The sequence below is a fragment of the Hipposideros armiger genome, unplaced genomic scaffold, assembly GCF_001890085.2.
Source record: "Hipposideros armiger isolate ML-2016 unplaced genomic scaffold, ASM189008v1 scaffold_793, whole genome shotgun sequence".
Taxonomy (NCBI): Eukaryota; Metazoa; Chordata; class Mammalia; order Chiroptera; family Hipposideridae; genus Hipposideros; species Hipposideros armiger.
The window spans coordinates 37,442-51,405 of NW_017732143.1; the positions used below are offsets into that span (position 1 = coordinate 37,442).

The 13,964-nt window shown below is 35.6% G+C and overlaps 1 pseudogene; it reads left to right on the plus strand.

The window, feature by feature from the left end:
• Positions 1-736: 736 nt before the first annotated feature.
• LOC109374132 (alpha-enolase pseudogene) lies at positions 737-1,866 on the plus strand (annotated as a pseudogene).
• The last annotated feature ends 12,098 nt before the right edge of the window (positions 1,867-13,964 follow it).

Genomic DNA, 13,964 nt, shown 5'->3' on the forward strand with positions numbered 1-13,964 from the left:
ACCTAATTTCAGATTATGTGAAGCAATCCTATAAATCAATGAATAAAATAGTGATAATCCATTAGAAAATAGGGGAAAGAGTTAACAAGACCTTTAAAAATAAGAACGTTCAAATACCCAATATAAATATAAAAGTCCACTTGACTTTATTTGCTACAAATTAAAATTACAATATGGGGCTAATCACTAGGATGTTCACAACAGAAAAACATATCACATTTAGTCAGGAATAAAGAGAATTTGGAATCTCATGCTGGCTGATGGGAGTGTAATTTGGTATGATCCATTTGACTGTCCTTTGGAATTATGTATTAAAATTAATCAGTTCCATGTCAGTTTGCAGATATATTATGCTGAATAAAAAATATGTATTTATTTTCAAAATTAAGAAATGGACCAGTTTGTTCACAGAAGGATTATTCAGAATATCCAAAAATTTAAAACAACCAAATATTCATAAGCACTAGATTGATTCAATGAATTATATCTTTATTCAGTGGAATAAAAACAATTAGAATGATTTTATTAATATATAAAATCTAAAAGAGGGAAAAAAAAGTATCATATTCGTAATCAGTGTAATTCTTACCCCTGGCAGGGAAGAGTGTCAGGAATGGGAGTAAAAGTGGTCTAGTGGATAGATACTATGACCATTTATCAGTCTATACACTTAAAATTTTTTCACTTTTCAAAATGCACAATATATACTTTACTAAGTGTTCACTACAAAAGCTATATGGCAGAACTAGCTAAGAACGATGTCTCAAAGACTCTCGAGCACGTCAGTAAAACTATTGCACCTGCCCTGATTATCGAGAAACTGAGTGTGTGTAACAGCAGAAGACTGACAAGCTGATGATATAGATGGAAGAAAGGGGAAAACAATATCTAAATGGAGCCCTAACACCAACCTGGGGGTGACCCTGGCGGTCTGCGAGGCTGGAGCTGTTGACATGGGGCTGGCTGCCCCTGGACCTGCACATTGGTGAAGTCTCCTTGGCAGTTCCAGCTTTCTGTGGGACCAATGGGCGTTCTCATGCGGGCAACAAGATGGCTGTGCATGAGTTCAAGGTCTTTCCTGTTGGTCCGAGAAACTTCAGGGAAGCCATACGCATTGGAGCAGAGATTTATCACAACCTGAGAAATGTCATCAAGACCAAATATGTGAAAGATGCTGCCAACCTGGGGGATGAGGCAGGTTTAAACGTTCCTGGAGAATGAAGAAGCCCTGAGCTGCTGAAAAAAGCAGTGTGGATAGCCAGCTGCACGGATAAGCTTGTCATTGGCATGGACTTGGCTCCCTCTGAGTTCTTCAGGTTGGAAAAGTGTGACCTGAACTTCAAGTTAACTGATGGGCCCAGCAGGTACATCACACCCGACTAATTGGCCAACCGGTAGAAGCCATTCATCAGGGAGCGCCCAGTGGTGTCTGTTGCAGACCCTTGAGACTAAGATAACTGGGAAGCTCTGCAGACGTTCACGGCCAGTGCAGGAATCCAGGGGGTGGGGGACAATCTCACAGTGACGAACCTGAAGCAGATTCCCAAGGCTGTGGGTCAGACATCGTGCAGCTGCCTCCTGCTCAGTGTGAACCACATCGGCTGTGTGTCTAAGCCTCTTCAGGTGTGCAAGCTGGGCTCTTCCAGCAGGTGAGACATCGTGGTGCCTCATTCAGCACCCTGGGATACTGAATATACCTGCATTGTTGACATAGGGACGGAGTTGTGCACTGGGCAGATCCGTACCGGTGCACCTGGCCAATCTGAGCACTGGGCCAAAGACAGCCAGCTCCTCAGGGTTGAAAAGGAACCGGGCAGCAGGGTTAAGTTTGCTTGCAGGAACTTCAGAAACCACGCAGCCAAGTAAGCTCTGGGCAGGAGAGCCCTGCGCTCTTCAGTCGCTAGTTGGCTGATTAGGCCTCTGCTCCTGATGTTCACAGGGGCAGGTCATGTCCCATTTGATAGTTGCAGGGGCTTCAGTAGTTTATTCCCCTCTTTCATCCCTGACATTCTCTCACTGCTTTCTTAGAACTGCTGTAGAAGCCGAGTTTGACAATCCGGAACTGTTGGACACTCTAGCTCTGTAATTATGGGATTGGCCCAAATCATTGTTTTTCTCATTGTGCTTTCCACTAAGGGTCTGCAGCCTTATGTGTATTTACAGTGTAATCACCCAGGTGTTCACAGGCAAGACCTCCACGGTTTTGTGTGCAAAAATAAAAAGATCTCGTTGACCAGGAAAAAAAAAATTAATTATCAGGATATTTAATTAATAGAAGTTAATATCAGGAGAAATTGTCTATGCCCCTTTGTTTCACTCTTATTATATATGTTCTTTTTGGTGAACAAATAAATATTCAAGGAAAACAATTTTTGCAAAGTACTGAAAAAAAATCCAACCATGTTTTGGGAAGTAATGATTTGCATATGCAATGGTGAGATTATTAATTTTTTTATGGTTTTTTTTTACTGTGAGTCATAATACACATACAGTAAAGTATATACAATACAATGGTACAGCTCCATGATTTTCACTCAGATTCCTGACTGTTTAACCATTTGGCAGTGGAGAATAAAGGTAAGCCCTTGGTATAGCACTAGCCTTTGAGAAGTTCAGTTAGCAACACTGTGATAGATTGATTACAGTGGATTCTTCCTACCCTTGTAGGGTAAAAAAATCACCCGTACTGGATTGACGCATATTCTGTGTGACCGGCTTCGCTAAACTTTAGACAGATTTTTTTCCCCCTAACTATGGCTTCTGACCTGCCATTTCTTAGAACATTTGCTTCAGAAAATTTTCAATTGTTAATTATTTTTCTGTCCCTTTGAAATGTATATAAATCTTCTCCGGACCTCCTGTCAGTTTTATAGCTCCTGGAAAAGTCTTTCTCAAGGACCTGGGAACCATCTCTTTGAAATGCAAATATCAAAGGAGATAACACCCTATTTCCTAGTCTCCAAGGAAAGATGGGAACAAACTTCAAGGGGCAAGAATTAGCAAGTAGCCTGATTACAGAGAAAAACAGTTGCAAACTCAGGAATGATTCAATGTGCTGGACACATACAATTGATCAACCCCACCCCCAAAGTCATCTAATACTACTCCACTAGCTTGTCCCAATTTTAAAACTCTCCCACCTTTTGTTTAAGTAGAGGTGAATTCAGTCTTTTTCGCTATTGCAGTGGGCTTAAATAAGGTCTTCCTTGCCCGTTTAACTTCAGTGCAGTTTTTGCTTAGACATGATTGTGGCTCTGTATTTTCCTTCTCCGCCTGCAGCACCTTGGCCGACAGACTAATAAAGGGCTAAGAAATGGACTGATTTATTAAAATGGGATCATGATCAGCGCCTTGGAAAAGCAGTTCACAGTGTGGCAAAGGTGGTACAACAGTGAGCAAAATGCCCATGGAATTTTTTTACCCTAACACCTGTAACATTTCCAGTAGATAGAATACCTTTATCTTAGTGCCCTCTCATGATTGTTCCCAGCTGACACACCTGAGTAATTTTTGCATCATTGAGCAACGTCCGGGCCTTCTGGATCTGAGGGGTGGGGCATGTTTACTCACGAACACATTAAGGACTCCACTAAACTCAAAAATTATTAACTCAGCTTCATTTTTTTGAGCACTCCCTTCCTGCCCATGCCAGTAAAACAATAGTTAAAAAAGGAGTTACTATACTGGCAGGGAGAAGTGACCACAATTTCCATGAGGAGGTGGGGTTGTTGCTGTGTAATGGAGTTGGGAGAAGTATGTCTGGAGCAAAGGAGGTTCCTTAGGATACCTCCTAGTGCTTCATTAGGTCAAAATCTTAAATAACAGTCATGGAAAACACCATCTGACAAAGCCATGATAACCGAAGGATTGGAACCCTCAGGCATGAAGGTGATTTTTATCTAACTGGGCAGCACTCATGGCCAGCTGAAGTGATGGTTCAAGGTGAGGAACAGCTGGTATGAGCAGGAGAAGAGAAATAGAATGTCAGCTGTGGCCAGCCTCAGGACCAACGACAGCAGCAGGGATGCTCACTGACCGTCATTTTATAATTGGTTGTTTTTTGTTGTTTTTATTTTTTTAAAGTGAGACTAACTTTAAGAAGTATAACATTAAATAGCCTCCATACACATCTGTTAAATATTCTCTGTGTATTTTATGGATAAATATGCAGCTCCCTTGCCTCTCCAGTGAGTTAATTTTGAGATGTGATTTTTACACACTTTCTAGAGTTTCTCCAGTATTTAAAATCCCATTTGCCCAAATGGTAGCTGACTGAAATATACCTTTTATGACTAACTTTTCTTCCGTATCATTTTCTCACATCTCTGCCTGTGACATTTGTGCTCCAAAATAATTATTGGTGTTCAAATTTTTATCACAATATCTTTTAGGCATACACACACACACACACACACACACACACACACACACACACACACACAGAGTAATCTGTGACCATTGGCTACCAAAGGAGGGGATAATATCTAAATCACCATTTGTGTACAATGGTGGTCATCTGTATAATTTTTTATGATCCTTATAGAATGGTATTTCCAGATCAAATTGAATTTCCTTGTCTCTTTCTTTAGTTCATGAAGATATATAATAAATGTGTATTTTATGTAAATCTGTACAAATATAAAGGTTATCTGGTTTACTTAGTTGACCTTAGATTTCCAGATAAATTTGTCAAATTTTATTCCTCAAAAATAAATATTAAAAAAATAGTTAAGTCCTTGGTAAATTGTATAGGATCAGAAGTATGTCTTGGAATTAACAGGAATTGAAATAAACACCACGCCACATTGGCTAATGAACATAGCCTTTACTTTAAATTTAAACTAGGAATCATTCTCAAGCACGAGTATTTACCACTTATTAGTTCACATTCTATTTTTAAAAATGAAACTGTAAAAGTAAGTTCAAAATTTTTAGTTTGGGTCAGCATGCGATTAAAAATATGGAATTATAACTTGTTGCTTTCTGACTAACAAAAGCTGGAATCTGTAGTACAAAAGTGAGTGAAACAAACAGTATAATTGGTTATGTGAAAAACACTGATTTATGGAACAAAATGGCATTATTTTATAATGTTAATGTTTTTGTTCTTTATCAAGGTGAAAATATAGCACACTTTACTAACTTGATTACTGTGTTCCTGATTTTCATTTATTTTTAATAATAAATTTCTTATATAGAAGAAGTATGATCATTTTTAATTATTGTATTGCATTTTAATTAAAATTATAAATTTCAAACATTTTCTCATTTTTATACATGAGTGATGTTTTGGCCATTAGTTATGAGAATGTTTTAAACTGAATTAAAATGCATTTGCCCTGATTATATCACCTACGCAATTGATCAACTTTAATGATTGAGGAAGTTAAACAGAATGCATCAACTATATTTGTATCTAGTAATCTGTGTTTTATGAATATAACCTTTGGAATTATTATTATAGTTGCTATCAAGATAAGAAATGATACATGAAGCCAAGATATACCCAAAATAAAAATTATCAGAATTTGGACATAGGTAAATGAATAAAATATGTGTATCTCAATGTGTACACTTTACTAAGTTTATTATCCAAATAAAAAGCACTCCCAATACAAAATAAATCTGCAACCATATTTTGTCTGAGACAGCTTTAGGCATTGGCCAGCCCATGATCGGACGTATAAAAATCACATGATCACCGCCAGGTTCAACACATAGTGAAATCGTTATTTTGGAACGACTTTTTCACAAATGTCTTCACTTAAGTTTAAATTTCCCAAACTAAATGTTTCCAAATGTCTAATAGCAGGGATATGCTTGTTTGATATAATGCATACTTACTATAGGCCTAAAGAATCACACTGTTTGTTAAATGCTATCCTAGAAAAACAAATTATTCACTTCATATAAACAGACATTTTAAAAAAGAGCTGGGAATCTGTTTTCTTTAAATATTAGTGTAATTTCAACTAAGCCTCAGAGACCAAGTGGACAACTTTGTTGGCCCGTATGTACTTTTTTCCCCTGTGACCTTACAATGCTTCTTTCAATAGTAGCATAACATTTTATTACCTCTCGGTCTCCATTTATGCTTCAACAGCCCCATTTCCATTTGGCTCACTCACCCAGAAATATTGCCGAGTTTCTAAGAAGATAGCAGGCTATATATGGACAGTTAAATTGAGCAATAGCTCTAAATTTACATTCTTTAAATGTCTCTTTTCATTCCTATCAACATTCCTTGGGACTTTGTTCTTTTCCTTTTTTCATTGTTTATGTTAGCCTGTATTTCTACCCTCCTTTTTTTTTTCTTTTTCTTTGCTAAATAGAAATAATGCCTGAAATGTGCTTTATTCTCTTTTCCTTTTAAATTCCTTATTTTTTTCCATTATACAATATGTATCTATAGATAGCCTGTCATCAGAATTATTTTGCTAACACTTTAGAATTCTGTATGTCAGGTAGGCTCACAAAGGCACCAGAGCAGAGTATAACAATACTAATTATACTTGAGAAAGATCACGCAGCTTGTTTACTGGGTCTGCAAACACTTGAGGTGCCATGAAAAGTTAGAGCATTGATGTTCAAATGATTTCAAATAACTTCCGACTATCTCCTGGCAGTCATTTTCTGTTTTGCACTTCACAGATGTTTTAATTATATGGATCAAAGTTGGTTCTCAAATTATAAACAAGGAAAAAATAAAAAAGACAGCATAAATTTTTCCACAGACAAGGGCAGAATGAATCAGATTAGAAGGGGGGAAAAAGAACTAAAAGATGTAGTTTGGATTAAAAATAATTGTAATGTAATTGAACTGAGATATGCAAATACACTTTGAAAACTGTCTGATGAAACTGCATCTAAAAGCAGATTCTCAATCACAGCAGGATCCTTAGTATAATAGAGAAGTCAATGAGAAAAATAATTATAACTGTAAATCCATAGTTTATAGTGGGTATAAAGTATTTCTTTCATGTAAACAAGGCTGAACTGCTTTTTAAGCTGGTTGGCAATGGCTTAGAGAAAGCTCATTAAGCTGTTTTATTTTTTCCTTTGACCCTACCTCAGCTAGATGACAATTTAATTATAAATGTGATGATTTATGAAATCAATAGATAAATATTAAAAGTAAATTTGCATCTTTTAAAGTGTAATTTGTATAACCAACTGGAAAGATGGTGATGAGAACACAGAGACTATTTAACAGATGTGTCTACTAGTGGAAAATTCAAGTAAAGATTGTAATTTAATGTTCTAGGAGATATGGAAGTATAGGGATGACAAGGAAGTTACTATTTTTCCTATATAGTTGTTCAATTGAACCCTCTGTATCATTTCCTTTTACCAAGTTGTTGCTAACTTAAGTGAACTGAATTCTGATGACCAAAAGTAAATACTTGCAGGGGAATTTTGCAGTGATTTTGAATACTGCAAAGAAAAAGATAACGTAACATGTTTTTAAAATAAGTAGATGTTGAATTCTGATACAATGTGATATCCAAATGTTGGACTATTTTGGCTTCTGACTGAGAGGTTACCTTTGAGATTAAGGCATAAGATCTTTTTAAATAAAATCAGTTGCCATAGGAAGATCTATTTTGCATATTTCTTTTTGAACATTTCAGTTGTCATGAGTAAAATATACCATCACGATGTAAATATGATAAAAATAGACATAGTAAAAACCTAGGCCTTTCTATATGTCAAGTAGTAAAAAATATAAATCTCTATTGAAAAGGAATTTTAGCCATGCTGTAAACGTCCAGAAAAGCAACTAAAGGCACTTGCAAAAAGAACTTTTATTTATTTAATTATCATGATCTAATATTAAAACCATTTGTAGTTCCCCTTGTATTTAGCTGACTAATACATCTTTGTAATTCACTTATGAATGCTAATTGATTCAAGACTGAGTTATAGTGCTTACTTTTTTTCTTACAGTTTATTTCATTTGATTTGTTTTGTTTTACCTGACTTGAAATAATAGAGGATAGACGCTTGGTGACACTATGCCTGGGGATGTATTCGTTTTGAAACAAAACATAATACATTTAGATGTGGTGATATTAACACATTCTTCTTACTTAAAAATTAAGGTTATTTACTTTTTAAGTGTGCCTAATGATTACTACCTTTTCAATAATTTCTTCAAAACAAATAGAGCTCTGGCAGAAGAATACTCCACTAAAACACAAAAACTGGTAATATTTTAAAAGGTATTAACCCCCCTTCCATGGAAATACGCTTGCAAAATATGAATATAATATGAATTATATGAATTAATAATATGAATTAATATGAATAATATGAATATATGCTATCTTCTCCTTTGTAAACAAGAAATGCTTAAATAAAAAGATTGTAGCTCTGGTTACATCTTATGCAAGTAATAAAAGAAGGGAGCAAAGGGGTTAAAAGGGAGAAAAAGAATCAGTGAAATATTCTCCAGGGTACACCATGTTGGGCTGCAAAATGAGTCATTGAAAAAGATTAAAATCATATCAAATATATTTTCTGATCACGGTGGAATCCAACTAGAAATTAACAGCAGAAGGAAAACAAGAAAATTCACAAATACATGAAAATTAAACAACACACTCAAATAACCAATGAGTCAATTAATAAGACATGAGGGAAACTAGGAAATATTTATCTCGAGACAAATGAAATGAAAACAACAAAGGAAAATATATGAGATGCAATGAAAGTAATGTTAAGATGGGAATTTATACTTATTAACATTAACATTAAAACAGATCAATCAACTACCTAATTTTATGTCTTAAAGAAGTACAAAAAGAACAAACTAAATCAAATCTATCAGAAGAAGGAAATAATAAAGATTAATACAGTGGTAAATAAAGAAAAACGATAAAGAAAAATACAATGAAATCAAGATTTTGTTATTTAAAAAGATCAACAAAATTGACAAACCGTTAGCTGGACTGACTAAAACAAAAAATAACTAAAATCAGAAATGAAAGTAGGAATATTACTATGGATTTTATAAAAATAAGAAGGAGTGTAAGAGGGCCCTATGAATAATCATATGCCAGCAAGTTGGATATCCTAGATGAAATTACCAAATTCCTAGAATCTGACAAATTACCAAAAGTGAATCGTGAAAAAATAGAAAACCCTATCAGGCCTGTAACTAGTAAAGGCGATCGGGTCAGCAAAAACTTCTAAAGAAATAAAAGCTTTGGATCAGATGGCTTCCCTGGTAAATCTTACCAAACATCGAAAGGATAATTAACACCAATTCTTCTGAAACTATTCCGAAAAACTGAAGAATATTACAGGGTCTGAACCTACCCCAGTTTATCTCTTCACCCGATGAAGGTCATCCAGGTTGCTTCCAGGTTTTGGCAGTTATAAGTAAAGCTGCTCTAAACATCTGTGTGCAGGCTTTTGTGTGTGGATATGAGCTTTCGACTCCTTTGGGTGAATACCAAAAATTGCAATTGCTGGCTTGTGTTGTAAGATTATGTTTAGTTTTGTGAGAAGCAGCCACTGTCCTCCAAAGTGGCTGCACCATCCTGCATTCTCCCCAATGTGTGTTGGGTGAAGTTGCTCCACATCCTTACTAGCGTTTGGTAATGTCAGTGCTCTGCAAGTGGCCATTCTGACAGGTGTGCAGTGGGATCTCATGGTTGCTTTAATTTGCATTTTCCTTGATGATATGTGATGTAGAGCATCTTTTCATGTGATTGCTTGCCATCTGTGTATGTTCTTTCATGAGATTCCATCAAGGTCTTTGGCCCATTTTTAAAATCGGGTTGTTTATTTTCTTATTGTTGAGTTTTAAGAATTCTCTGTATATGTTGTCTAATAGTCCTTTATCAATTGCATCTTTTACAAATATTTTATTCCAGTCTGTGCATTGTCTTCTTATTTACTTGACATTATCTTTCACAGAGCAGAAGTTTTTAATTTTAATGAAAATTAGTTTATCAATTATTTTTTCATGGATTATGTCTTGTTGTATCCAAAAAGTCATTGCCATGCCCAAGGCCATCTAGGTTTTCTCCTGAGTTATCTTCTAGGATTTTTATAGTTTTGCACTTCATATTTAAGTCTATGACCCATTACCAGTTAATTTTCGTGAAGTGTGTACGATCTGTGTCAAGAGTCACGTTTTTGCATTTGGATTTTCAGTTGCTTCAATATTATTTGTGGAAGAGACTGTTTGCTCCATTGTATTGCTCTTGCTCCTTTGAAGAGGTCAGTTGATTATATTTATGTAGGTCTGTTTCTGGGCTTTCTCTTCTATCCCATTGATCTGTTTATCTGTTGTTTTGGAATACCATGTTGCCTCGGTTACTGTAAGGCTTGAAGCTGGGGAGTGTGAGTCCCCGACCTTGCTCTTTTCCTTCCATATTGTGTTGAGTATTTTGGGCCTTACACCTTTCCATACAAACTTCATGATCAGAATGTCAGAGTCTATAAAATAAAGGTTGTAATTTCTGAAATCTCTAAGAATCAAGTATTAGTATTTCCCAGTGTCATGTGGCTATGGTAGGTCAATCAATGTTGTTAATTTAAAGTTATTTCATATTTATTTATTACGCCTATAGCTGTGTATGAGAGACTTTTTAGTTATTTTCAGTTCACATAAGAGTATAGCAGTCCCAGTGACATCTGTGATTTAATATAATATAATTTGCCATACAAACTCTGAAGTTTTATCTTTTGGAAGATAAATCTTTTGTCTTTTGGAAGGAAAATGCCTTCATGAGTCTCACTTGTTTATGTGAGTAGTTTCCGAGGTACCAGCCCTGCGGTCTTTTATGGTTAGCCTGACACCTACTCAAAATGAGGTGCTTGGTGAGCTATGCCAATAAAAATTGTCTTAGATTTGCAAAAGTGGCAGAGAGCCATTGCCTAGACTAGGCAAGGCTCCACACCCATGGCCCCACAGGGTTATGATAAGAGAAATTGAACCAGCTGCAAATAATTATGTTAAGAGAAAAGAGATTGAAAAGCTTTATGCTAACTTGCCATTTTTTAAATATTACTGTCTTTTCATTGGTAAGTTTTCCTTGTCTGAATCAAAACTCCTGCCTTAAGAGTTCTCACCGATGCAGTAAGAGGTAGGTTTGAATGTCCATATTAGAGAGATTAAATAACTTCATTTCCTTAGTACCCTTGCAGCTTATGTATCTCCTAATTATACCAACGACTGCTTGCCATGCATTATTTTTAGTTCTGTACACGTCCTATATCTCCCATTATATTATAATTTTTGACAACATGGAATATATACTATTATTATTATTATTATTATTATTATTATTAATTTCATTATTTTCACTTCAAACAGTGCACCATTGGTGACCTTACATATAATACATGATGACCAGTAAATGTTCAGTTGGTCCATTCTTATATACCAATCTTAAAGGCACCAGATGTCTTTGCCAATTTTGGCAATTGCCAAGTCAGGGTTTTCCAGAAAAACAGAACCAATAGGACACATATAAGTAATTGACTCAGGCAAATTATGGAGGCTAAAGAATGCCAAGACCTACGGTTAGCAAGCTGGAGATTCAGGAGAGCCAATAGTGCAGTTCCAGTCCAAAAGCTGGCTATCCTGAAACCCAAGAGCTGATGTTACAGCTTGAGACCAATGGCAGGAAAACAAACAAACAAACAATGCCCCAGCTCAAGGCAGTCAGATAGTAGGAGCTCCCTATTAGTTGTAGGAGGTTCATCTATTTGTTGCATTCAGACATTCAATTGATTGGATGAGGCCCACCCACATTGGGAAGAACAGTCTGCTTAACCTAGAATACCTACTCAAAGCTTAACCTTGTGTAAAACACCCCCCACACCCCACACAGAATATTTGAATAAGTGTCTGGGCACCCTGAGGCCCCATCGATAGGACATAAAATTAAACATAGTGCCACATAATGGATATTTTTATGAATGCTTCTCACACTGTTCACATGGATTATGTGCCCCTTCCCTTTCATGACCTCATGCTGGATGACATCCTTATTTCTCATATTTCTACCCCGACAAATGACTAGACACAAGAGATTTTTTTTTGAACGATCAGTAAATCTGAGTTTTGTGATTATCTTAAAAAAAAAAATCATAGTGTTTTCAAAATAAATTTCCTGTCTTTGCTGTTGGATAAATAGTAGACATCTTTGAAAAACACGTGATTACTTAGTTTACTTGATATATTGCATATAGGGATACATTTTTTTAGTCATTTATACCACTGTATTAATTTTTATAAATTCACTTTTTCTCCTGCATAAACATGAAATGTGCCTTTTAATCCACATTGTGTATCTTCCACTTTTATGAAGGCAATTGTGGGGGTGAGGAAAGGCAGATAAGCTAGACAGCTAGTTTTCAAATAAGAAAGTGACAGCCTTTTGTTCTGGAATGCCATTTGCATGCATGAGATATTTTTCTGATGAGTCTATCGGAGCCCGTTAGCAGTACTGTTGTTTAGTATTTCACAATGTGCTTGTTTCTCATCTCTGATGACCTTCTGACATCACCTTTATGTGATTTAAAGGAAAGGTTCTCAAGCTCTCCATCAACCTGGTTGCTGGTATTTATAAAAATAAGGCATCATGGGAAAATAGAAGTGAAAATCAAGCATTTTCGCAGGGAATTTAGAAAGAGGAAGATGACGTGAATCGATAAGGCTTAATTGTTTTGAGTTCAGGTCTTAATATTGATCAGAAAACTTGTAAAAAATTACGAATAATAATTGCTTGAACCATGCGTATTACCCACCTCCAAATTTACCATTTATTTAAGCCTATTTTTCAAATATTGAATATTTTCTCTTATGGTAGGAATGCCAAGTGAAAAAAATACACACACACACACACACACACACACACACACACACACACACACACACACGGTTTCTTTTGCTTATCTTGAAAAATGCTTGCCCATTAAGATAGAGGGCGGGACAATGCATAGGAGTTTTGTTTGTTTGTTTGTTTGTTTGTTTTTTACCTTTTCTTTCCTGTTTAGCCTTTCAATTTTTGGTAGCTTTAGTACTGGGAATACATTTTGCTTATTATCTCTGTTTTCAGCCAGCCACACTTCAAAAAACCCGTAGGGAATAGTTTGTATCCTCTGCCCATTATTTGAGAGAACTGATTCTTTTGGGGCCATGTGTCTTGGATCTCAATAGTCTGAATGGTTTCATAATCTCCCCTTTTCAGGAAAATTATATAACTCAATGCGTTACTTTGCACTGATGGTTCAATGTGATTTTCCATTGGCTCATTTCCTGCTTCCATAAAGGATGAAGTAAGTGACTTCATTCTAATTCTCTTTTTAAAGAATAAAATCCAGACATCTTAATTTCAAACCTATGTTTGTTTGTTTTACTACATAAAAGTTTTAAAGATATTTATGATGGAACCCATTATATAGTGAAGCAGAGAAAACTCTAGATAGATTTAGAAAATCTGGGTCACATCCTATTTTAAGCTATTTTTTTCTAAGGACTTATTTACTTCTAATGCTCAATGGCCACACATCATCCGCTAAAACCATCCAGTCAACTTGCAAGTTCATTCCCTTGTCTGAAGCTATGCTCAATAGAATCAAACTGCTCCACACATCTGCACATTGAATCAGCATAGAATTATCTTTGCAAATAAATAAAGGCAAATAAATATTCTTAGTGTCTTTATCCTCTAATTTACATATCAACAGCATATTTCAAGGTTTGAAAATACTCAACTTGATTAAAAACGTCCATGTGTGTCTGCTCTTACATGAAGCATCTAATTGACAAGTGACTAACATCACTCTTCCCCTCATTGTTGCATGTTCCAGTAGTAAACCAGTCAAGTCAGTGTGGCTGAAAGTCACTATCGTATGCTTCACAGCATCTTGTTTTACTGACGGATAAATGGTTAAAGAGAAAGGTCACATAAAATGGATTATTAAGACTATTTTAATTTCAC